This window comes from Topomyia yanbarensis, chromosome 3, assembly GCF_030247195.1.
Source record: "Topomyia yanbarensis strain Yona2022 chromosome 3, ASM3024719v1, whole genome shotgun sequence".
In the NCBI taxonomy this organism is placed as follows: domain Eukaryota; kingdom Metazoa; phylum Arthropoda; class Insecta; order Diptera; family Culicidae; genus Topomyia; species Topomyia yanbarensis.
This window is the reverse complement of record NC_080672.1, coordinates 73,607,075-73,633,748: the sequence shown is the minus strand read 5'-3', so window position 1 is coordinate 73,633,748 and position 26,674 is coordinate 73,607,075. Positions and strand designations below refer to the sequence as shown.

Sequence of the window (26,674 nt, the reverse complement as noted above, 5' to 3'; positions counted from 1 at the left end):
AGCGCGCTAGGTACACAAATCTGTCGTGCCAGACTTGGGAATCGCTATCTTCTGTGTGTAAATGCGCGATATTTTGACTAGGTTGTACATTATTTAAATTTTTAATGCCATGATATCAAAAATCTTTGGGTTTATCTATTGGAATCTATTCTTAGAAGTATTTTGGGGCGATATGCGCAAAAAATTTGAAAATTTATCATGAGATGGCTGAATTATATGCATTTAAAATTGGACCACTTTTCGTTACATAGCATTTTTGTAGAATTTGCAAAGTGCACCTCCATATCGAAAACAAAGACGTAGTCCTACGTCAAAATCGAGGGAACGCCATCTGGGCCCGGGGAACTAAATGATTTCAGCTTGGAATTTGCAGCAAAAATTGCAGCATTATCGACGCAAATTCGGTTGATGGTTCGTCCTAGGGAAGGAGTTAGGTTGGCGGCGTCAGCTACTTGTGGTGGATGGCTCTCGTCGGAAAAAAAACGCTTGAAAATTTGTAGGAGAACACTTTACAAATTTTCTTAGTGTCGGAGCCTAAAACTCCAAAAAATGACATACAAGATGGTAAGTCGGATTCTTTACGTTGCTCGTTTATATACTTCCAAAACGATTTGAGCTTAAATTCCAGTTGACGCTCGACATTTCACTGGTGTCTAAAAAAACGCGTCTGTATTGCTGTTTTTATTCGTGGTTGAGTTGAAAGTAATGGTTTCGTAATGTCTTATGTTTCGAGAATTTTTTTTTTTCAAATTTAGCTCGTTTGGCAGGTTTTAGTCGCCTAAGGACGGTTGATTGCCAGGGAGGGTGTTGATTGGCACTAATTGTTCGTTTTGGCACATGGTGGTCAAATAGGTAGTTAAAATATTAGAAAACGTCATCGTTGCTTCGTTCGTGTTGTCAGTGTTAAGATTTTCGTCCCAGTTTATATCCAACAACAGTTCATATCTTAGACGAATGAACTTGAGGCGTCTTCAAAGTTTACTCCTAGGTTACCAGCGAGTACAAGATGTAGCGGGAGATGATGATGCACATGCTGGATTAAAGGAGTCGGAGCAGTGCAGCAGTACGGAGCGTAGTCCCGGGCACTTACAAAGCAGAGGGCCAATGTACGTCCATTCTCGTTGATGACATTATTAATTTGCCGAAGAGTTGCACTGCTGTAGTTGTCCAAGATATATCTGGCATTGTTGATAAGCGCAGATTTTTTGATATCCAATCGTAGAAATCCATTACTTGCCTGGCACCACGTTAACTCAGGTAAGGTAAAGTCACCCAGTATAACCATATCATCAGACGGGTCAGCGATCGAGGTGATGAAACAAACAGAGAAAAGGTGTATATCGATCAGGCTGTAATCACGAATTTTGTCAGATGGAAAATACATGATACACAGGAACAGATTGCGATCGGCATGTTTCACTGATATCCACACTTGCTCGGAGCTCGCCCACCGCTTATCGTTGATCACTCGGGCTTTTATACCATGGCGAACTGCGATAAGTACACCACCACCCGATGTCTTGTAGTTGTTGAGGGCGTTGTGGTCACAGGGGTAGACATCGAATGTTGAACTAAACACCTGGCGAGACAGAGTACAGTTGTCGAGCCACGTTTCGGTTAAGACAATGACGTTATAACAGCAGCCCGTGGTCGCGAGTAAATAGCTGTCCGTCATTCTGGTAGTAAACCTCGATGTTATTGGATAACGGATCAGGTTTAACAGATAGCGAAGCCATATTGCCATTTTGAGCGTGTTGGTAGTTCCTTTGTTCAATCCCACGAACAGTATTAGAATGGCTTACGGTCGCTTGGTCGCCTATGGTGGGGGATTCGAGGCAACCCGAATCAACTGCCCCGGAATGCGACGATCATCGTCGACGCACAGCAAAAAAAAAGTCGTGTAACTTTACGTCTTGCCAGATGCACATAAAAGGAGCGTCCCAATTCACATAAATTTACATGTAATTACATGTAAAAATGTGAGTTGTTCGGCTTTTCCTAGGTCATTCAGCCTAAGTTTTACATCAAAAGAGTCACAATATTTAATTTTACACATCATAGCATGTAAAATCCTAATAACTGATGAAAAAAATACGTGCCTAACATTAAGTGACAGTTCTACAGTCTTCTACACGCTAAAATGAATTTATTGATATTGAATCTTAATTTTAACAGTCACAAGATGTCGAAGCAAAAGGCAAATTACTGGAAGCGAAGAATACATCAGCGCTTGAAGTGTTCGAATCAGAGGTACACTTGCCAGTTGTGGCGATCTGGAAGATCCTTTCACCCATCCCACACACAGAACCGGGACAACGGATGATCGCTGGCTGCAATTGCTCGACTGTGGCGGAGAGATCGACGGCTTCCTTAGTACCAACTGCGGTGCGTCCCAGTATGCATTGAACCCCGATGGTGCGATGCAGAGAGCAGGAACTGGATGGTAGTAGCTTACGGCGAGAATCGGACGATTAGCTGGAAGCGTGAATCGGTTCTACCGCAGTACCGTTATAATTTGTATAATACTTGACGTGAAAGGCGGCTTGGAAGACAGCTTCTCCACCCACACATACAGGACCGGAACGACTGCTGAACACTGGTTGCAAGGGCTCGACTGTAGCAGGGGGATTAAGGGCTTTCATAGTACCAATTGCGTTCCGTCCCAGTATGTGATCAGCATCGACACTCCTTCGGTGTAGCTTGGTATAGTGGCAATGCCAATCGTTACGGAGTCCTCTGCAGGGTTGTTGATGGACCGGGTTGCATTAGTGGAGTACATGCTCCTTCTGGTGGCGGAGGAAAATCAGTCGGCGGGGATTAAATATTCTGGGTACGGCTATCCTCAACAAGCATCACGGTACTTTGGGTGAACTCCAATTTTGAAGGTTATGAAGTTCAAAGAACTGATGTCTGTCTTTTTTACAAGCGAAATAACCTTTATCCCCTCGTAGCGATTTGGTCCTTCTCTGGACATTTTTCAATAGTCTTCTTGCTAACACTGGGAGTGGGAGGTGGAACCGTGAGCATGTTGCTATTATCGACTAGCTTTCGACCACCGACAAGAATACTGCTCGGATCAGGGCCATCCTCGCGACGACATTTCTGAGGTGGTCGAGAGGTACCGGAGTTTGGCCGGACTGGAGTAGCTGTTGAAACTCTCCTAGCGAGGCGCGATATTTTCTGGTTATTTTTGGATAACTCGGCCTTTAGTCCAGCACAGACGTCATTCGTTTTCCCAGCGATAGCAGCGATAACACATCCAAGCAAATCCAAGCGTTTTCGCGAAAGCGAGGAAATTTCATCAGTTTAAATGTGTTAACACATACATTACACATCCAAACTAAATTTGGGTTTTCCGCAAGTTTTTTTCAAAAACGGCTTGTTAAGTTGTTTCCCACATTACATATGCACCACATTTTTGCAAAAGCCAATGTATTCGATAAAGTCGTCGTCCGATTTGACGGTTTTCGCGCAGTGATCGCATGCACTTGCCATAATGCGTTCCGATCTGAGAATGCGAACAATGAAATATAGATAGCGCTGCGTTCGGTGGAAAGGTTTGGTGGTTAAATCACAGAAGTTCACTTGATTGCATTCTTCGCTGGTTTTTTCGCAAAACAAAAACAAACAGGAGACACTTTTAACTGCACAATAACAACGGTAAAAACACAATTCTCATTCGATTAATGCGATAAACAACGATAAAAACTTCATAAATCTCGTCAAAAATTGAAAATAGTTGGAGCGATTGATGTAAACAACTAATCGGTAAAAAAGTGAACCAAAAAAAAGTCGCGTCCTTCGAGGCGTCTGGACTTAAATAAGCAGTTTGATTCGTTACACGGTTTGGTTCAGTTCGGCATAAGCCGCATCATTCTCCACGGTATCGAATTCGGAATATACTCCCAGAGTAATCAAAATATATCCGATATCTGAGTTTCGCATTATTGTTGAAGAAAGTAGCGAAATATCATAGGATCGGTTAAATGGTTCCGGAGTAATTGCGTATTGAAAACAGATTATTTTGGGTTGTAGCAAAATAATCTGTTATCCCAGCGCAATTCGCAACTAAGCCGGAACCATTTAACAGACATATGCATAGTTTGACAAAAAAAAATATTTTTCACGTTCAAGAGCAGCATCTACCCAACGATAGTGCATAGTTTTGTAGCCCTGAATTATCACTTAGGCCAGGAACTTTTCAAATTACATTCATTTGAAATTCCCAAAGCAATGAACGTTGGAGTTTGTAATTTGTTGAATGATAGAGCTGATAAAAGATAAAATTTTGTAAGAAAATCTACAATATTATCGCAAAGGTTATTTTTATTGTTTATTTATGGCATGTATTTGAACGAAACAAGTAGCTATCGATCAATTTTTCTGGTTTTTTCGATAGGATTAATCTGGGGCTTTTCTACCTTAAGCACTTAGTCTACACTCACAAAAACGCGACGCGAGACATGACAAAACTCTTACGGCCAATTTCTTCACTGGATGAAAACCGGTTTTCGCTGAAAACCAGTTTTCAGGTCGCTGGTGACCAATTAGCCGAAAACCGGATTTCAACGAAAACCGGTTTTCATCCAAGTGAAGAAATTGGCCGTTATAGTTCATATTAACAATAAAAAGGATTTAAAAATTATCTTTTTTTGTCGACCGGTTTCGGGTTCGATGTTGCCCATGTACAGGACGATGTCTGATGTGACCCTCTTAGAACGGTTGGTTTCAAAATCGTCCAATGAAGGACGTTCGTTGGACCAATTTGGACAACGTACAAATAACCGTTCAACAAACATCCATCGTTGGACCCGTGTTGAACGATTTTGAAACAATTTTTTGGACGTCTCAGTGGGGAGTGTTTCAATAGGTTTCAAAATAAAACTAGTAGATTAAAAAGTTTATTTAAAGCCAACCGCAAATTTTTAAAACGTGGTTTCGCGCTCCTTTCGATACGACTGCCCCTTCTGCCAGTAGTACGAGTCTCCTTCGTACTATTGCTCTGACGTCATTTTAACATTTTTCCCAACAGCGCCTCCATATCGAGATTATTGATAGACCAAAAGCCTTAGCAATTTCGATCTCACATTATTCACCTGGGCACACGACAGTCCACTACCGCATTTCGTGGGCAGTGCAAACATAAGCAAAAACTGCGCACAATATTTACGTTCCATCAAGCTTGCAGTCAGTCGATGATGACTGGTTAAATATTTTTCGTAAACACGCGATATGTAATCGGTACGACACGCACCGGTTGTCAGAGTCTAACTGGCGCTGGGATCGGCAGCGAAGCGAAACTTTGACGTTTCCAAGTGGCGCCACTGTACATCGAGTTGATTTGAATACTTTCCTTCGCAATTTAGTGCCGTTCTGTTTGTTCTGAAATGGCAGCAAAACACTGGAAAACCACTGTGGACACTGTGAAATTACCACAAAACGCAAACGGGTTGATATCGTTGGTAAACAGTATCGGGCAACTTCTGCTGGAAAAAGTAAACAAATGAGCCGCTAAAATGATTGGGTTCATTTTAGGGTGGTACGACTAACGGTAGGTGAGTAATAAAATGGTTAATACATTTAACAGAACAATGAACTGATCGCCGGTGAAAAAGTATACGCAATAAACTACCGAATTGTACACCAATATTCTATCCATTGCGAAGAAATTGGAAAATCTTCATAGGATAAAGACATTTGAATTTATATAGATGATTATATAGATGTGAAACTCTAGTATTCGACAATACTGTGGCGATAATTAAATTAAGTAACCGCTAATTTTCCGAGACAAAATTGGGCACCAACGCAAATTACTTAATTGAATAATGTATTTTCACAGTAATTAAACATGATAAGCAACTCGCGGTAAAATAAAATATTTGGCACCTAAACATTTACCTGTATACTCGTATTAGATCTCGTCACACCTCTTAACCCAGTCGGCTGCCTTGTTGCCTATTTTCTTTATCCACTGTTCCATCTAGTATCTTCATTTATATCTTTCGGAATTGTTTATTGATGATGTGTTATTACCAGGTTATTACCTCTACCAGGACTGCAAAACGTATCTATGTGATGCGTCTTCAGACGATCACTCTGGGAAAGTCGCTGTTTCTAGCCGCTCCTAACTTGGAGAACGGCACTCTTCGGTTTCCAGTTCCCTTTAAACATACGACCAAATATTTCACCGGGTTTGATTAACTAATTTTCACTAAGGTTATTCGTAACACAAGCGTTTATGATAGGAGATCCATATCACAGGTGGATGACCATGACCACAGAGTGGAATCTTATGATGCACATGATGCAGACTTGTTTACAAAATAATATAACTCGTAATTACCTACTTCGTAATTAACTCGACTGTTTGCATCTATCTGTTTTTAGATAGTGTAATATAGAAAAATTGCATCATATTGAATATAAACAAATTCAAGCGTGCCAAATAATTGGGTCATTAGTCATCCTATTTAGTAAGCAGCAATGTTTGATAACAAATATTTCAAAAAACAACATCATTTGACTAACGCAAATATTTACTCGCAACCTTCGCCACGTTTGTTTAACAAAAAATGTTATCAGCCGAAGAATACAGCGAGTGAAACGGGCCTGAAAAAAAAGAAAAAAAAAACAAATCATTCAACGGCCAACGAAATGAGGAAGGGGTCGAAAGGTCAACTTGTGCAATATGTCGTCTCTCGCGCCATAAGAGCACACGGGCGCTACAGCTAACATCATTGGCACCCGGGTCAACACCAACAATAACTGTGGCCATAGCCAGGGCAGGGAGAAAGTTAATTGATGATGGCCAACTTCCATCAGTGCAACTAAACGGACGGGTGGATAAACGGAGCCGTGCCTGCAAGGGCATCGGAACCGATGCAGCTAATGTTACTGCTGGCTATTGAACGTTGTTGGACTCCAGACGTGTCGGGAATTTTGTTTACTTTTTCCTTCGTCCCTATGGGTGCTGAACCCGTTTTGGCGTTAGTCATCTTACAGGAAGCCATAGTTTTTGCTTTTATTATAAGCGATTACGGGTTCTCAAAAATACTACTAAAATACTCAAAATGTTAATATTCGAACTAAAAATTTGAAGAGAAGGGTTTTTTTTTTCAATTGAAACTTGGTTAATTCACACCGACAGCAGGAGTATGCCAGTTCCAGTGTAAATAGCTGCACAACTCTAATTGTGCTTTCCGGGTGCAAACGTGAGGAAAAGTTATGTCCACTGTGTGACCCGGGAAGAGGAATAAAACCCTTTCTTCACTGCAGTTAAGAAGAGAGATTAATTGATTTATGACCTGGTTCGAATAAGTTGATTAGGAAAATGAGGAAATGGGTAGATAAATCATACAAATGTGTAGCAAGGTTAATCAGGGTTGGCGGCGACTTGTTACAATAAGTGGTGCAATGAGATCATAAAATATCTCGCAATTGTAAGATATATATTATTTAAATAAAATCAATCAATTAATTTCGAGACAGTGCATTAAAGTTAACTCATAAACCCTCACGTTAATAGGACGACGAAGATTGCTTTGTGCGCAGCTCACATAGGGTTTAGAGATTCTTCTAGAAGAGGTTTTTCTAACCCGGAAGAACAGGCGAATGATCCTAAGCTTAGATTTATATAATCGAAATAAGTAAAGTAAAAAATGTAGTAAAAGATTCTTTAAAAAAATTGAGTCTGAAAGGTTTTTAGGGCTTCAATATTTTACACAGATTGTTTTCCCAAAGATTATGACGTTGATATCGATTAAATTATTATATGCGAAACCGAAGTCTTCAAGACAACCAAATTCTAACAGATTTTCCTTTTCTTCATTACAGATTATTCGACGTCGTGTGTGATCCAGCCCATCGGTAAGCGCTTCGTAATAAATCAAGATTTTTATCAGAGTACTTCCATTCAATAACACATGCGTGCATGCTAAGACTCATTAATTTCTACCGAACAAATATAATGTATTATAATATATTCAAAACCAGCGGGATTTCGACCAATTCCCATCGTTTAATTTTGACCTCCCATCCGACGCGGCTGTTTGTGCGATGCATATTCATTTGTTTGACCGTTTCATCAACCATTACCTGCCGGAAGAGAACAGCAGCACAACTTTGCACCACACCGAGGTCACTCTTGGCAGCCGCATAAAAACATTCAGTTTGTATTCAGAAACTTTTCCCCATCTACCATTGAAGGTACGTCCCCAACGTGCCTTCTCGAATATGTATCTACTTTCAGTAACTGTCGACCCTCTGCGTCAGCTCGAGCAATATTTGAACAGGACCCGAAGCTGCCAGGAGTGAAAATTAAAACCACACAATCTAAATATTTGAACATTACGTACTTTCCGTCCTTGCCTGGTTGGGATGGCCAAATTTGTTAATTGAAATGCTGTCGGTAAATATTCAAGTACCAACTGGGAATACCCTTCAGTGAAGGTGTACTTGGAGAAGCGGAAACTGGAGCAGCTTCATACTGTATACCGCTGACATTGGTGATGCTATGACGTAGATCACGCCCCTAACTTTAGATACAGGTGGTAAGTGGGTGCCGCAAACAAACATGAGAAATGTTTCAATTCCAGTAATCATCTCTTCATTACAGCGACAGGTTATCTTAATCTTTGGGTTGACTTTTTAATTTATTTCATGCCTCAAATTGTCAGTTTTTGAATTTTTATGAGACACTTCAAATAAGACGTTAAAATTTGAACGAAAATTTATGCTTCCAGCTTCTACGCCAAGACCAATTCTAATATCGGATCTGATAAAGCAACGATTGCATTTAATTGGACTAGCCGAAGATTAGACAGAGATTGAGTCTAGGGTGTCTGGATTTACCAGTATAGAGCAGCTTGCTGTGCTTATACGATACACGCTATCCAGTTTGCGCTGGTGCTAATCTAAATTTTAAATATTCATACCCAGCTCTAGGCTGAAAAGTGTCTGCTTTTGAATAGGTATCAAATTATTTTCACCGGAAGTGATAAGATTTACGATGATTTTCAAGATATTGTAAAATGAACGAGACCCTGATTAAAAATTTTAATAGATCGAGTTTTTTAGGGTAGATGATGGTATGTATTGTAAACTAGTTACCTTTTCTCAGAACTGCTCTCATTCTGTTATTGGGAAAAGAGAGATTTTTTTTGAATAAATTACTGAAAGGTTTTACAATTATTGATATTGATTAGTGGCGTCTAATTTGAGAACAATTGATTCCTCTTTAAAACACATTTAAAAGAGCATATAGGATAATGTCCTGAAACAGATTCAATAGCCACTTGCTATTCCAGGAATTGAAATACTATTCTGATATTATGATAGTTTGAACATTTTCCTTTTCATGCTACTGGTTTATATAGGACTTATTAATCCATCTCTCCGGAATGAGAATTCCGAATGAAACTATTCGTAAGGATGGCTGGAAAGAGATTGCATTGTAATTGATTGAATGTATGTACTATGGACAATATCGCCAACATAGCCTAGACACTTCACACGTCATGCTATTTGCTTCAATGCAAACGTATACCATTAACAGATATTAATGAATGTCGCTCTCTGTTTATAGGGTTACACCAGTGTAGAATTTTCCAAAAATCTTTTTTTTTTCGATATCCTAAAATATGCTTTAAGGTCTTGAAAATGATATACCAAACAACCGCAGGCGACAATCAATGCTGAATATTGGAATTTTCAATACTGCCGCAACAGCTCTTGTGTATACTCCGAGCGCATTGAAAACTTTAACCGCGTTTTCTCGAAACCATATTTTTGAGCTGGACGGAAACGTAACTCGAACAAATGATTTTTGATCGTTTTGAAATTTTTAAAGCATATTCAAAATTGATTTCTCCAGCGACGTATGTAGGACTTTATTTTTTTATTGGTTACTTTAATTTTGCGCCGATTTTTAATGAAACTTTAAGCGATTTTTCACTAAAACGAGCGCCATTTCGCGAAAAAACGTTACGTACGTACGTCGTTTGCTATTATTATAGGGAATTGAAAAACTGTAGTTTTGCGTTCTGGGTTAAAAATTGCGGGAGATAGGTTTGCAGCCGTGAACTCTATCCAAAAAGAGACGCTACAGGAAAAAGTTGCACGGCCGCCATCTTGTGACAAATTTTTTTGAAAAAAATATTTTTTGTGCTTCACAACTAGTACTATAAATATCATTTGACACGATCTCGATGCGCCCCTTTATAGCGTATGGAAAAAATCCCGAAAAATGCTTCGTTTGGTCGTGTTCGACAGTGGTGTGACCTCCTTAAGGGAATTGAAAACATATGTGACCTTATCTCAGTTTACTATTTCCTATTACGCGTTAAAATGGTGGACCTGAAATTTCATTCTTTACAAAAATCTTTTCCAGAAATCCAAACCAAAAAGACATTTTTAGATACCTAAACAAATTTAACATTCCAGTTTCCTGGTGACTAATTAAGCCCCAGCAATAAAGTAGAAACACCAGATAATCTTAAACAACGCCGTCAAAAAAAGAAACACGAAAACGAAAAGGTTAAAACCAAAAAAGAATGGAAACACTAGAAAGTTTTCAAATCCGTACAATTCGTTTTATTCTTTTGCTTTATCAAAATAGTTGTTTTCAATATTTCATTATATATACTCATTTTGTACAGTTCGTTCATTTCACGGATTTTATTCATTTTGTTTATTTTATTCATTTTAAATATTCGACTAATTTTAAATATATATTCATTTCATTTTAATCATTTTTTAATCAGCATTCTTTTTATTCATTTTGTTCATTTTAGCTCATTTCATCTATTTTTCATTCATTTTATTCACTTTTTTCATTATGATAATCTGACTAATTTTTTTAGTCATTTATTTTGTTCATTTCTTCCAGAATATCAATTAGACACGATTTAATTTATTCTATTTCTATAACTTTTTTAATATCGCCTTATTTTTCATTTTGATCTGTGTATTTATTTTCTTTTTATCCATTTGATAATTTTTTTTCATTTCGTTTATTTTATTCATTCTATTGGTTTTATTGATTTTTCAACCCCTGCATTCTTACGTTGTTTATAAACAACAACGTTTCCAGACAGCTATAATGTTGGGACAATATTTCCTCCCAACAAGTAAGGCTAATTAGTGTGACTATTCCCTTTAATTTAAGCTCTAACAGCTAGAAGAATTATCCGTAGAACTGAAGTCATTGCAATTCTTCTGATTAAATTTCGCTGGAGCAGTGCTGCCAGAGACATTTTCGATTATCAGTGGAAAAATTATGTTTTGATATATCTTCGCTGCCTCAATTTTTTTTTGAGAACTGATCAATCTTATCAATTTAGACTGTCTTCGACTACTTGTTTCGCCCAATTGAACTATTTAAAACTTTGCAGGAAACGTGTACTAAGGATCGGAAGGTAAAAATTGTGCAGCATCTAGCATTGCTAGTGGAGCACCTACCATGGTCAAAACAGGTTTTTCGTGTTTCACTTTTAAGATAATACAGTTTTTTGAACTCCATATGCGCTAGAAAAAAAATTGGGTATGATGAATGAGTTAATTTCATCCATATTATTCATTTTAGTTGTTTTATTAATTTTATTTTATTAATTATTTTTTCTGTTTTATTCCTAAACATTCATGTCATTCATTTCATTATTTTATTTATTTTAGTATTTTCTTGTTTTTTCCAATCCCTATAATTTATTCAGTTTCTTCATTTTGTTAATTTTATTAATTCTCTTCATTCAATCTTTTCATTAATTTTGTTAGTTTGGAACAATTTCGTGTATTCTATTATTGTAACTTTTTTAATATTATCAATTTTCATTTGAGCACATTTAGATTGACGGCCCGCGATCATTCAAGAACACATGCGAATATGTGACTGGTATCACGGTCACAAAATCGTATGCCTACACGCGAATTCACATACACGCTAGCACACGCGAAAAACACGTTAACATACCAACGCTTGAGCTCTTCGCGACCATTCACACACACACCTTCGCCCGCGATCTCGCAAATATGATTACACCTCAGTGATAAATCGATCGTTTCAACACTCATAAATTCTCAAATGCGGTCTCAAAAGGGAACGATCACGAATCGGTCACGTCCGGAAGTCTATCTTCGATCCTAGAAGCCTAGGTCCATGGATTCAGTTGGACCAATTAAGAAAATTAAATATCAGACTCACGGTTCGCGCGACTATTCAAGAACACACGCAAATATGTGAATGGTCACGCGTTTACAACATCACGTCATCTGCATACAAACGTTTGAGCCCCTCGCGATCATCCAAACAATCTACGCCCGCGATCTCGCCAACATGATAACACCCCGGTCATAAGATAAACGTCTCAGATCTCAGAAATTTACATGAATCGGGCCCGTCCGGAAATCTCTATCCTCGGTACCAACAGTCTAGGTCCATGCATTCAATTGAACCAATTAAAAAAAAAACAAAAATTAAAATAATTAAGAAAACCAGCCAGTCTACTTTCTACTTCTGCCGCAGTCAGACGTACAATCGAGCCAAGTGAACAACAGGCCTCTCAATCTAGTGTGCATTATCTCGAGAACAAAGGAAATATCGGATTATTCTTGCCATCATGAGTAAAGTTGACGAAAAAGCTCTACTCCGACCCAACGCAGCGGTCGTTGACTTTAAATTTTGTTTAAAACGACCGAGTTTTAGTGAAGTGGAGTACCTTCTGAAGGTAAAAATGCAACTTAGACTTGCGGAAGTCTTGTACCTTCAGTATCATCATCTTCGCAATGTAGTGTTAATATCATTCAACACGTTAGCACAAGCCGAGCGTTTCGTTTTGAAGAACAACTTAAAACACGTGGTTGAAAGTGACAACGTTGGAATTAAGATTCCCGTATACATTGAGAATGATTATATAGATGTAAGGTTATATGACCTATCACCTCGTATCCCTCCTGAGCCAATTGCAAAATGCATGTCGCAATACGGAGAAGTAGAATCCGTTACACCTGATACTTGGAGAAACTTCTTCGGGTACTCCTAACGGCGTTTTTGTAGTGAGGATGCGGGTTGAAAGGCCTATACCCTCCTACTTGGCAATAAAACTCAATACTCATGGAACTACAATTATGCAAACTACGCTATGCACCCATGAAGGGCAAACTCCTACGTGCAAGTATTGTAATCAGATAGCTCATCATGGACAACCTTGCGCGGAGGATGCAGAGGAAGACGCATCTCATCCGATTGCCAACTCATCTACGGCAAACCAACCCAAAACAGAGTTTTCAATACCAATGCCTGAACCACAAACGGTGGCCAAATTTGTGGCAGCAGTTGCACAGACCATAATGACAACCGCTGAAGAATCATCCAGCACCCCAAAAGCAACTGTAAGCAACTTTGGCAACGAATGCAGTAACAATGACGACGGATTTACACTGATCAACAGTAAGTGCAAGAAGCAAGGGAGAACATCTGATCCCGGACATCAAGCCAGCTTGGACCGGGACGTGAAAAACAAGAGAGAATTAAATGACCCCCCTGACGCTGTTTGCCAACAGACCTCGCGAAAAAAGGTCTCCGCTCGCAATAAAAAGTTGCGCGCACGAGATCCAATTAATTAATTTATAGTTTATTTTTATTTTTACATTTATTGTAAACGTATAAAAGATCCACGGCTCCGTAAAGCTACCGCTATGAGCCGTGTCAAATAAACGAATTAAAAAAAAAATAATTAAGAAAAAATAACTCTCACATCGACTAGACCAGCAGCGCACAATGGGAAAAAATGGACCCAAAACGAAAAGACTGGACGACGTTTACCAGAAAAGGTGTTTTTATGTAAAAAGCTCTGGAAAATTGATTACTAGTATTTACAACGACCACAGGCTACGCTATCATTTCCGTTTTTCCCCAATTCCTCATTTTCAAAACTGATTGTATAACTCGGCAGAAAGATGAATACAGCTGGCCAAAATTATTATTTCTTGTTATTAAAAAAGTCCAGAGAATCGATCGAAGATAATTAGAATAATCTCACGAAACGTGTACAATAGATTTGAATTTTGAAAACGTATTCGGCCCATGCCTGAGTCGATTCCTAGTTCCACCAGAAGTACTTGCTCCAAATTTGAAGCAAATCGGGCAAGTCTACCTACTGGACCAACGTGCTTGGAGTTTGTATGGAATTTTTCGACAATTTATATGGAGAAAACCCACTAGCTCGCATTTTAGATGGTTAGAATGGCCGCACGAAACGTGTATACCCGTTTTACCCAAATTCTTCACACATTGTATGTGTGAAGTTATTCATTCCTCATTATTTCAGAAAGAGGCTGAAAGCGGCTCACCGAAGTAATTTTTCTTATATAAAACAGTTCAGTGAATCGATTGAATATACTTAGAATGACTGGACGAAACGTGTTTACCGGTTTTACCCCAATTCTTTCCCTTGTACATGTGCGAAATCAAACTTACCCCACATTTCAGAGAAAAGGCTGAAAGCTCCTTATAAAAAGTAATTTTTTATGTTAAATAGCCCAGGGAATCAATTAAAGGTAGCTAGAATATCCGCATGAAACATATGTATCCGTTTTACACTAAGTTCCTCTCAAAGGTCAAGTCCATATCAACATTAGAATAGGGCTAATGAGATTTGTAAACAAACTTTTGTTTTGCTAATTTCTCTTAATTTGTTATATTTTCAACCTAGAAGACATTTGAAATTGATTCTACCAACGGTAAAGATGTTGATTCATGTGTATCTTTCATGAAATTCGACTCGAGAGCGGAGTAATGAGCGAATTAGGTTTGTTTATAAAAATCTCATTAGCCCTTTTGAAGAATTGATATTGAAGTGTGAAGTTAAACCTGGGTATACTTCTCGGAAAGAGGCTGAAAAGTAGTCATTTTCATGTACAACAAAATCGCGTTTAGTCTGTTTCTGAAATTTAGTCAGGTTTGTCTTAAAACATGAGATATGAGAAGAAGTGGGACAAATTGGGCTCACACGTTTCGTACGGACATTCTAACTATCTGTAATCAATTTCTCTAGGTTTTATTAATAAGAAATATTATTTTTGATATACTGCACCCAGCTTTTTTTCTTAAATCTAGAGTAGGAATTAACTTAATTAAGTTGAATTCTGGGAACTGGGGTAAATCGGGTACACATGTTTCGTGCAGTCGTTTTTATTTATCTTCAACCGATTCCCCGTACTTTTGTTTTATAAATTAATGTATTTGGTCAGTCGCATTCAGCCTGTTTCTGAAATGAAGAGTCAGATCTAACTTCACACTTGAGTTATGAGATGAATTGGGGTAAAACGAATGTTCAAGTTTTGTGAAGTCCTTCTAACTATCTTCAATTGTCTCCCCGGACTTTTTTACACAGAAATAACTACTTTGGATGAGGCATATTCGAGTAAAACGGGTTTAAGCATTTCATGCAGACATTCTGACTATCTGCAATCGATTCCCAAGACCTCGCGGCATTAAGCCTCCTTCCGAGGTGTGGAGTAAAGGAAAACTAAAAACTCAATATTTGGGGAGAATTGGGGTGAAACGGGTTGAAGCGTTTTATGTAGACAATCGTACTATCTTCTTTAGAATCTTTGATCTTTTTTGCATCAGAAACACCAACTATGATACCTTACATTCAGTATTATTCCAAGTTTTAAAGCCAGTTATAAAAATAGGCACTAACAGAAACGGGGATTTAGGGCAAAACGAGTTTGAGAGCGTACTTTATGGTCATTTTGAATATCTGCAATCGATTCCTCAGACATTATTACGTAAGGAGTATGCATTTGTGAACATTACAAGCACTTTCATATGGTGTTAGTATTTTAATGATTAATTTACCTAAAAGTGAGATATATTTACCGACATTCCTGCAAGTGCACATATTAAAATTATGTTTTCAGCAAAGTTGCAGAACAAGTCTTTGCCAATAACTTTGCTGAAGACACAAAGTCTTTATCTTTGTTGTTTGTGGATGATCCCTATGAAGCCGATTAATTGATATAACTTTTTAAATATATTTCTGACAAGTTCAATATGTTCTGTAAAAATGTTTGAATTATCAAAATAAACAACTTTCTATACTATAACAATGGCTTACCTCGTATATTTTCAAAGTAGCTTGGTAAATTTTGAAAAACAAAGTGTTTCAAATGGGGATTGGTTATTAACGTGGAAACGGCTAAATTTACGTCAATAGTGTTTTCGGACAACTCATCAAAAATAGCAAGATTTGTCATTTGCTGCTATGATTTTCGTGATTAATCCTCCTATAAGTGAGATTTTTCAACATTTTTTTGTTTGGTGAAATAAATGAACTATCGTGTTTAAAAAAGTTGTGGAGATTACTTTCACGAATATTTTGCTGAATACACGAAGTCATTTCTTCAAATGCTTGAAAAGTTATGACCACCAAAAATCTTTTTTTGAAATATCTTCTCAATTATCACTCCTACAAGTTTCTGCTGTTCTACGAAGTTAATTCTCTCGTCAAAATACAAAAATTTTATTAACGCATAATTTTTCTTATCTCGAGTATTTTCGGAGATTTGGACGTTTTTTGAAAAACAATAGTTTCTTTAACGATCTAAAACTCTACTGCATACAACAGGAAACAAGGAAACTCTATTGAGTTTTATAGTGTTGATACTGCGTTTCTAATTGCAACTAGAGCTGGCTGCCTATTTTTGCCCGTTCAAAAGTTATCACTTTCAAAACTATTGCTAATTTTAGCATAAATTACCCAATAACTTCTAAATCGCAAAAGATAGACCGATTTTCTCTTCTGCGAAGATATGTATCTTGATAATACGAACAACTTTGTCGAACATACTGAAGCTTTATCTATGATATTTAAGAAGTTATGTTGAAAAAATGTTTTACAGGGGTCATTTACAAACAACGGTCAATAACTTCGAGTGTACTATAAGTAGAGATTTTTGGTCTTCAGTAAAGATGTTCGCAAAACAAGTTCTTCAAAAAATTTGAAGACTCCATCTTGTTTTTCATACCTTGAAAAAAATGCATCAAAAATCGCACTTCAAAGGGGATTAATCACTATAACTACAGCATTAAAATGAAAATCTTAGGTCGTCATAAAATATACCAGAAGATTTAATTGCTGTACGCTTTACCGTTTTCGAATAATTTTTCACTTTGGATTGTGACAAAATCACCTGACAAAATTATTTTTTGTGCTTTTTAAATATTATTGTAAATCCCATTATACATGATTTCGATTCACCTTTTTATTACATCTAAAAAACCCGAAATATGCCTATTTTTTCGTGTTCTACAGTGGTGTAATCCTTCATACAGTGTTTTAGTGAGTGACATTTCCCGTCTCTTCTGCAATTGTATTGAGTGATTCTGACGCGGAGCCCTTCCGAGAATCTAGCTCTACAGCTCCAGTAGAACAATTATCGAGAAAAAAGAAGCTCCCTTTTCAAAAAGTTGAAAGGTATTCTGAATTGTAACTACCGACTTCTTCTATGTTTTTCCAATGCAATAAATATTTCAACACAGCGACTCTAAAAACGGCGCCTACGCTCACAGAATGATGATTGACACATGCTACCATAAATTGGCCAGATTTATCGCAATAATATCTGATCGCATCAATCGAACAAACCACACAAATAGAAATCGCAATCACATATTCCCGCACCGACAGACCCAATCAGCATCAGCATGCGACATGGGGCAACAATGATTCTCGAACGGCCTGAAAATGTAATGCACCCGCCTGGTGGTAGCAGAAGAGAGAGGCACTGTGCGAACAAACAATTGACTCTAATTTAGGTTGAATTTATTTGTCATCAAAGTCGAAAGTGTTAAGCAGTGTACGACTTAGTACGAATGTAAACTCACAACCGTAATGCGGTTTCCGCACCTCCCGGAGTCCACGATGCACCGGACTGCCCCCACAGTTTGCTATATGAATGTTATTTCCAACCAACAGTCAACATTGCTGTGCGAGGGTGGACGGATTCAATCGCTGTACGATGTAAGCTATGTAGAACTAATCCACGCCTCGTTGGGCATCTTGCGGGAATTTTCGGATTAGCTTGGATGCTGGATCGAAGAAACTGGCTGAACAGTTCTATTCTGGGTTGAACGTTCCATCATCATAGGAGCTGCTGATGCCATGAAATGGGACCATTTAGCCGCCCAAACAACACGCAGGCCTTTGCCATAAGCGTAGTTGGTGGCATATTTTAGATAAGGGGTTCAGTGAATTCACTTCCTTAACTATCGATAGTTTATAAACAGTTAGAGGTTTGTGAACAAACTCTAATTCGATTTGTCTTGGAACATGTTAGTTAGTGAAAGCCTTTCCTTTTAACCCTTGCAATGTCCCTGGTTTGTATACATTCGCCTGGATGAAATGGTAAACACACTGACCATAGCTCACATGAAGTGTATGATTTATGCTGGGTCGTCGATATTATTTCCGAAGAGAGATGCGCCCGGAGGCGAAAACCGGACCAACCACCTCAGTGTGGTGTGGAGTGTTTGCTATGTATACATATACAAATAGTGCGGAGCAAATTGTGTTGCATAAGTCACTTAAACATTCTAGCCTGGATTTGAATGCTGGCCGGTCGTGCACAATGGACCGTATTTAGCTGCCATTCCACATATTCCTAAGAAAGCCCGATGGCACGTCGTGGTAATCTAATTGCTGGAACATAAATTTTTAATTGAGTTTCATGTTCGATTTTCTCCGGTAGCAAATTTTCCAACATGATATCAAATTACTTACCACTGCAGCATGAACCGGGCGGCCTCGGGTGAAAAGCAGGAGGTTCTCTTTTGCATTCTTATGCAAGTACGGAACTTTTTACGATTCATAGCAAAACATCGCCTCGATGCCGGTGTCCTTGGACCGCTTGGCATGCTTCTCAATAAACCGGGCGAAAGGAATCCACAGATTCCTCATCAGAACGATATAAAAAAGCTATACCTACAGCACACGATTCCGAGATGAAGATAGATCAGGGAAAATGGAACGATTCACCGCACTAACCAGAGCAGTTGGGTGAAGTGGTGGTATGGTATGACCTGGAAACGTGTTCGTGAGTCATCCCAGCTGCTGAGCTTTTGTGCTATTGTTGCTGCCGCCTAGATGGATTCTGTGCTTGTCGTCGACAAGCTGGTGCCAGTTATCCTGTTCGAGGCGGTTATATAGTTTTCCTTAAACTGTTGCATAGTATGAGTTCTACTAATCGATTTGCATGTTTCGATGATTGGAATTGAAAGTCTATTTCCTGTTTTTGTCGAAGAGAGTACGACAACAGTTGCAATTGGCAGAATAATGTACACTTCCCTGCCAACGAAAATATACATTTTATGAGTTATCTTATTGTTGTATTGAAAATTGACAACACGACAAAACTGTAAAACCCCCCACACGAAATCATCGAACCGAGTGAATCAAGTTCCTCAAATTTTCAAGCGGTTTCGTACGCCATTAAAGTGAAGTATATGCAAATATTTGGCAGACTTCAACAGCGCCTTTTGGAGTCATCAGTCATATTTCCATCATTCAACTGCCACTGCCCCCTTCCGCGCTCATCCCATGTCCCCCGCGACCATGTCAATCGATCGAACTACTACGCAGAGGAAGACAATCGCTCCAGCAGCGGTAGTAGTTATTCAACCACAACACAAAAGGAATCAGATCTCCTTTCTTGGTTCGGTACACCGAAGGCCCCCTCAAAATCATACAAAAACCATGAAAGCAGAACGCCACACAATGAGAACCAATGGCCGAAAATTATCTTTCATTGATCTGGTTAGTTGTTCATTTTTTGTCACCCCATAGACGGGGGGTCAGACACGCGTCTATCTTTTCGGTGGCAGACATTTTTATTGTTTGACGGATGTTATTTGGCCTTGGCCTGAGAAGTGATGCAATTTCGCGTCGAAATGAGTTTTATTTAGATTTGCGAGCTCTGTATTCGATTATTACGTCATGCAAACTGGATTTTAGATCTAAGCCTCAATTGAACACCTTTTCTACAAAAGGTTTCCAATTGAGGTAACGTAGGGTAAGAATCACACTTCTTTTGCATCCGCATTCTCATATGACTTAGAATGGATATGTTGATGTGGTTATCAGAAACTTGGTTTAAATGGAATAGATGCAAATTTCCATTTAGAGAGAAAGTTTATACTGAATGTTTGATTCACGGAGTGTTTAGCAAAGTACATTCTAAATCTAGATACTATTCTAATGGGGAGGGGGGGGGGGGGGGTTGCGGTTCTTAAATTCGGAAGCATTTTGAGAAGTTAACAGAAATAAGAATATACCAAATACGGCTCCCATACTTTACTTTACTCTTGATACTACTGTTTATATTTGGAATTGCATCTACTTTGAAACTGACTAAAATATTTCAAGTATTTACTATTACAAAATGAGTAAAGTTACGAAATTGCCGTAGAAATGGTAAATTTCCATAGACATTTCCCAAACAGAGCCATCAATATGGTGCTCCTGTTATATAAGTACAAATTGGCCTGTCTGCCCGCCTGTCAGTTTTTTTCAGTGTTGCATAATCAATCTTTCAATGTTGGTTATTAGAGACGACATGCAGCGATTTAGAGACCAACCCTCCGCAAATATTAGGTGATAACAACCCCATGCAAAAGTAATCGAGCATTAGGAGAAATGTAGAAACGGAATCCTTATCAAACATGGGGTGATCTTGCAGTTAGTAAGAAGGACCAAAATGGCCAATCTGTCGGTCGCAATTCTTGGCGTTGTCAACAATCAACGAGTAACTGTCATATCATAACTAGTCGGCCACTCTCAATACCTCTTAAATGGAATTCAAACGAGAGGCAAGTATTAAATCTTCAATACGACGCAGGGCCAAAAGTCGTACTGAATTAGTTACTTTAAGTACCATAAAGTACATTAAGTACCGTCAATATTTAAAAGTACGTGCCAAATTCATTTTAATTTAATTACAGAAAAGATTTTAAGTTCAGCGAGTTCGTACTTTAAATACACAAAATATTTTAATTACCGCCAATATGTACTTTAAATACTTTAAGTACTTGGACATCGACATAAATTACATTAAGTATCTTATTAAGTACAAAAGATGAATTTTTTTAAATATTTTCACTATTTACTTTAATTACATCCAAAATACCTGCTAGTACTTGCCCCTCGAATTCAAGTAATTTTGTCACAAGATGGCGGATGTACAGCATTTTCTCGTAGACAAATTTTTTTTTTTGGTAAAGGCTCCACGGCCGGAAATCTATTACCCGTAATTTTTTGCCAAATGTTTAAAAGTAAAGTTCTTTCGATTCTTTATAATAATAGCAAGCGACATACGTAGGATTTTTTCAATACTTTGATTTTTCGCGGAATGGTGCTCTTTTCAGTAAAAAACACTGAAAATATAACAACAAACGACGTAAATTTGTAGAATAAAAACCAATAGGAAAAAAATACAACCCTGCGTACATCGCTGGAGATATCGCGGAGAATATACTGTGAAAATTTCAAAACGATCAAAAATTATTTGTTCGAATTACGTTTCCTGCCAGCTCAAAATAAGTGGTTTCGAGAAAAACGCGGTAAAAGTTTTCAGCGGAATATACGTGAGGCGTTGCGACAGAATTGAAAACCTGTACAATTTTCAATATTTGTCGTCTGAGATTTTTTGGTGTATTTTAAGTGTCTTCTAAAACACATTTTAGACTAATAAAAAATCGATGTTATATGTTAATGTTGAGATTTGTGAATATCAAAATCGAAAAGTGGGACTCTTATTTATTAACGCGGCTATTGATTTTTCCTATTAGACCGAGTATTTGCCAGGCGGAACATTAGATAAAAGTTTTCAGAGTTAAGATTTACGACAGTTATCTCTATCCATTTCCATCATATTAGGCATTCTATAATGATGAAATCACTTTCCAGAACAACTAAAATTAAATGTATAAAAAGAATCATATTCAATATCCTCGTGTTGATGGATAATGACTAAATCGAGATTCCACTACACGATCTGGCACTTCGTACTTGCAATGTGGCCATTAAAATATTATATTACAATTCAGAAAAGTGTAATCAGTACTAAAGATACACGGTTATTTCGTGGTAAGAATACAATTCTTTGCATTTATCAATGATATGCCTGTTCTACGATGATATTGCTCACTATCATAAACCGTGGAAAGCAGTCGCTAAGAAAAATACAGCTTCGACAATCAAAGCCACAGTCTTCAAAACCGCCACCGGAACCAAATTTGTGGCTGCTAAAATTGTTCTCTTTGGCTTAACAAAGGCCAAACGTCCCACAGCTCCATTTTTAATTTCTCCATTCTTTTAGATTTGGTTGCATTAATTTGCCCCCCTCCATAAAACCTTCTTTGCGCGGGTAGTGATTCCCACATGATAGTGTTGATTAATGGGAAGACATCTCCGACGACCAACATCCTCTCAGGCTCAATAAGGGGTTGATTTGAAGGTTCTCTGATGACAAAAATGGTTCCGGTAACTTTTCTTTTCGATACAAATGGTATCCATCTAATACAATTCTACTTCCGAACCAAAGATAAGCCATATAAGATCATCGATATATCGCGTGATCTAACTAAACAACACTCGGCCGTGTACGAAGAAGTATCTTGTCTACGTACCCGCCCGGAAAGTAGAGATTTATGGTGTAGTCTCCGACAGGGGCCTTACTTGCAAAGATTTGCTGAAGTTTGGGGCTGCTTGAAGAACCCTTTGTTCCATTCAGCGAAAATTCTAGACTGCAAGCAATTGCGTTCGTCAAAAATCAAGGAGTATAAAAAAACTACTCATTTTCCATCAACCTCATTTCGAGCCTTTCGCCGGATCTGCTCTTCCATACTTTGTTCTTTTGAACTAGGCGCGTCTACCTATTCGCCTTTTTCTACCGCGGCACATGAACTGCCGTCGTTGGAAACAATTGGGCCATTGTAGAAAATGCGGAGAGAATTATGAAAAGTATTCCTACTGGGGAGAGACTCCGCATGATCTCTTGACATATCCTGCGTACAAATTTTGCGGGGAAAGCCTGAAGCATTCTTTTAAGGAACGCTTCGAGAAGAAATGCTAAAGAGGGCTACGCCATCGGCCAGGGCTAATTTATACGCACTCTTGTTCACTAAAGAGCGAGAGTCTGGCAATCCCATTGAGGGAATATATTCTAATGTGTCTATAAATTTTTGAAAAAGGAAAATCATTTCCTCTCCTAAGCTTCTTCGTAAAGACCTGGAGGTGTCCTAATATTATAACTAGAGGAAATGCTGTCACAAAACCGAAGTAAGTGGCGCCTGATCTCGGAAATCTTGAAAAATTAGTAGGAATGTTCACATGGGACATCAAAAACACCAAGTATCCCTATATTTCAGCAGGGTTGGACCTACTACTGGAGAGATGAAATATATGATATCGTGTACTGGATATTAAAAACTTTCAACAGTGAGAACACTTTTGAAGCAGTATCATTCAATGGATAATTTATCGAACGATTTGATCATTGTTTGTAGACATCTCATCAATTTTTTGAAACATGTAATAAACAATCTGCAGAGTGTTGCTTTGCTTTGTGTAAAACCTGAATAATTTCCGACGTACATCTTAACTTCCACAACTTTAACGTTCTTGTCGCTTGTTAAGTCTGAATCAAAGGCAAAGACTTATGCATTGCTTCTACATACATCCCACATAAAAGGCTTTCAGACAACACTAAAACCCTACTCGCGCCTCAGCTGGTTCTAGAAGACTTCAACTCCCACAGAGTGTTATGGGGTTTGAGTTTTGACGATGATAACCGATCTACCTTAATGCATGATATTTTGCGACAGTTTCAATGTGACCGTCTTGTATACGGTAGAAATGAAACGAATACCCATGTGCGTTAAATTTATCATTGTAGTCGACCTCGCAACAATTGGAGTATACTCATCGATTGCAACAGCTACAAGTCCACTATATCTGAAACAATCGAATCAAAATAAGAAATTCCTCCGGTGGAAGAGTACAAGATTTTGGCTGGTTTTATTCTCGACACTGCGAGTATTAAGGTCAGACTAAACGAGTACCCAGAGCGAACACCTGTGTACGATCTTACACTCCGTTATGGGACAAAATGTGCTCAGAATTGTACGCGAAAAGGTTGAATAAAGACTTTTTGAACGTTGGATTGCCCGACTATTCCGCATATAATCAACGTTAGTAACACAAATGAAAAACTTGTTGAAAGTTGAAAAAACACGAATATTGGCCCCGGTTCGGCGACGGATTAGCGAGAGAAGCAATTTTGCGTCTTGTGGCTAGTCCATATGTCGTGTATTCGATTCAACCTTTGATCGGAATCCACGAAATCAAGAATCCTTTTTTGGCGGCAGCAGCATACCGTCCACTTTCAAACAATATACGTTTCGCGATGAAAAGATAATCTAAATATATAAAAGTCAATGTTTGTATGTACATGATTAATAGACACCCAAACGGCTTAACCGATTGCCGTAAAAATTTGTACATGGTAGGCGTTTGTTATGGAGCGTGTTTGTGTGCTATTGGTTGGGGATTATCTGCCCGCCAGATGGCGCTTCGGAACAAATTATGTTTTCCTTATATAAAAGTCGCAGAAACTCGCGATGGGTATTAGCTAGTACTGTATAAAAACGTAATGATTGTTCTTTAGACACAAAAATTCTCTGACACCAAGTGCTAAGCATTGTTGTACGCATATCGTAGTGGTGAGGGCGATCATTAAAGAGGCTGTGCCGCAAACATCCTCCTCACGAAACTGATTATTTTATATTTACGTATCAACGACCATGCCCATATCGTTTCAGTTCCATGGAGGCTCTCCTTTCTATGGAACATGGAAAGTACTCCTTGTATTTCCTGGGGAAAACGTGGAGTTCCTGAGTGTTTTGCCTGAAAAATAATACCAGACTATCTTAGTTTGGGTTCTTTCACATTGCTTAATTCCGGGTAGGCGATCACTTAGACACTAAAAGGTAATATTTATGTAAGATCGTATAGCTTCAACGAGTGTTCAGTATTTTTTGTCAGAGGATGCTAGAAAATTGGCAAATTTCGTGGAACAATGGTAGTTTAGGATTCCCAAAGGTATCAAACTAACCTTGCTTTTAAGGGATGGATAAGGATGACGACGTCATTAAGCTGATATATCGGGTCATACCCAATCATTACACGTTGGATGCGTATCTCTAGTGTATTGGGGTCGTGGAGAGCGGTCTCGGCGCTTTGTTTACGGATATCGCGACATTAAACATGTTGTTGAGTAACAAATGTTACTCATATGCATATTTTTTAAACGCGATCAATATCCAAATTTAGATACCTCTTCTCCTTTGGTTGATATGCTAACAGCTACCTGTCAATCAGGTCACTAAAGAGCTCCCAGCGGTTTTAGGGAAGATCAGTCGACGATTCGGTCCATGGTGTCCCGACGGTGATCTGCCGTTTGCAAGAAAACTGCAAGTTTGATTTCTTCTTTTCCCTGCGATTGTTATCCGTCCTCTCTTCACTTTCCCTGATATGGTCTCTGTTACTCTGATGTTGGAATAAATCCCTCCTGTGTATTTATTTAACTTTCCTTATAAAAAGCACAATAGTGTTCCTCCTCGCTTTATTTATTAATCAAAAAACAGTTCTTGTTAAAAGGGGCGGGTATAGTGTAGTTGGTAAATCGACTGTCTTGTACGCAGCTCACCTGGTTTGGCCGCACATGGGGTTAGAAATTGTTATAGAGATTTTTCCAACCCGAAAAACGAGACTAATGACACTTAGGTTAAAACCTTTATACTGCCTATAATCCCATAACAGACGCATAAAGATAGGAAACCCATTGAAAACGGGACAATGCGATCATGGGCAGTATTGCCGCAATTGTATTTGTACCAGGAGTTGAAAAATCTTTTCTATCTGTACTATTCTCTAGAAAAATCTGTATCGGATTCTGTACTCAAACAATAACAAATTCGAGGCAACTAAACCAGAAATTCTGACTCGGAATCGGTTGTTTTGTTTGAACTGGAATTCCGCAAGAAAACCAGTCAGAATTCCGGAGTTTGACTGGGTAATGTCAATATCAGCTCCAGCTCAAACTCTCGCCGCCACTCTGTTTGCAACCTAATGCCGCTGACAGAGTGGCGGCGAGAAGCTGAGCATTGCCATACAGTAGGATGCGAGAAACCTGCTTGCAGCAAATCAAATGGAGTATGTCAATGTATACGTAGACAATCCGCGTAGATCCACTATGAAGAGGGGGAAAAAGGCATGATTTTGCTGGAAGCAGGTTTCTCGCATATCCCATTCTAATGACAGCTATAGTTCAAGCTCAGTCAGTACTAACTCTACTAATATTCATTTCACTAATTATCTAGGCAAATGTTTTCAAATGCCGGTAAAGCATATAAAACAACAATTATCATCGCTTATATTGTGCCAGGGCCTACTAAGGCCTTTAATTCGTTGCTGCGCGTTCGCTTCGTGTACTAATCGGAAACGAATGAAAATCTGCATAGATCAACGGGCGGTTTGCCGTTTTCACAGTGTCACTAAATATTGAAAATAAATGCGGCTGAATATGATCAATTTTCATGCAATGAATTTGAATATTT

At 38.4% G+C, this 26,674-nt stretch overlaps 1 long non-coding RNA gene across 1 annotated transcript in view; it reads left to right on the top strand.

The window, feature by feature from the left end:
- Positions 1 to 26,674, top strand: part of LOC131689795 (uncharacterized) — a 130,549-nt gene that overhangs the window by 83,706 nt on the left and 20,169 nt on the right. The window contains exon 3 of the long non-coding RNA XR_009305473.1: positions 7,837 to 7,869. This is a non-coding gene — a long non-coding RNA (uncharacterized LOC131689795). The remainder of the gene's footprint in view (positions 1 to 7,836; positions 7,870 to 26,674) is intronic.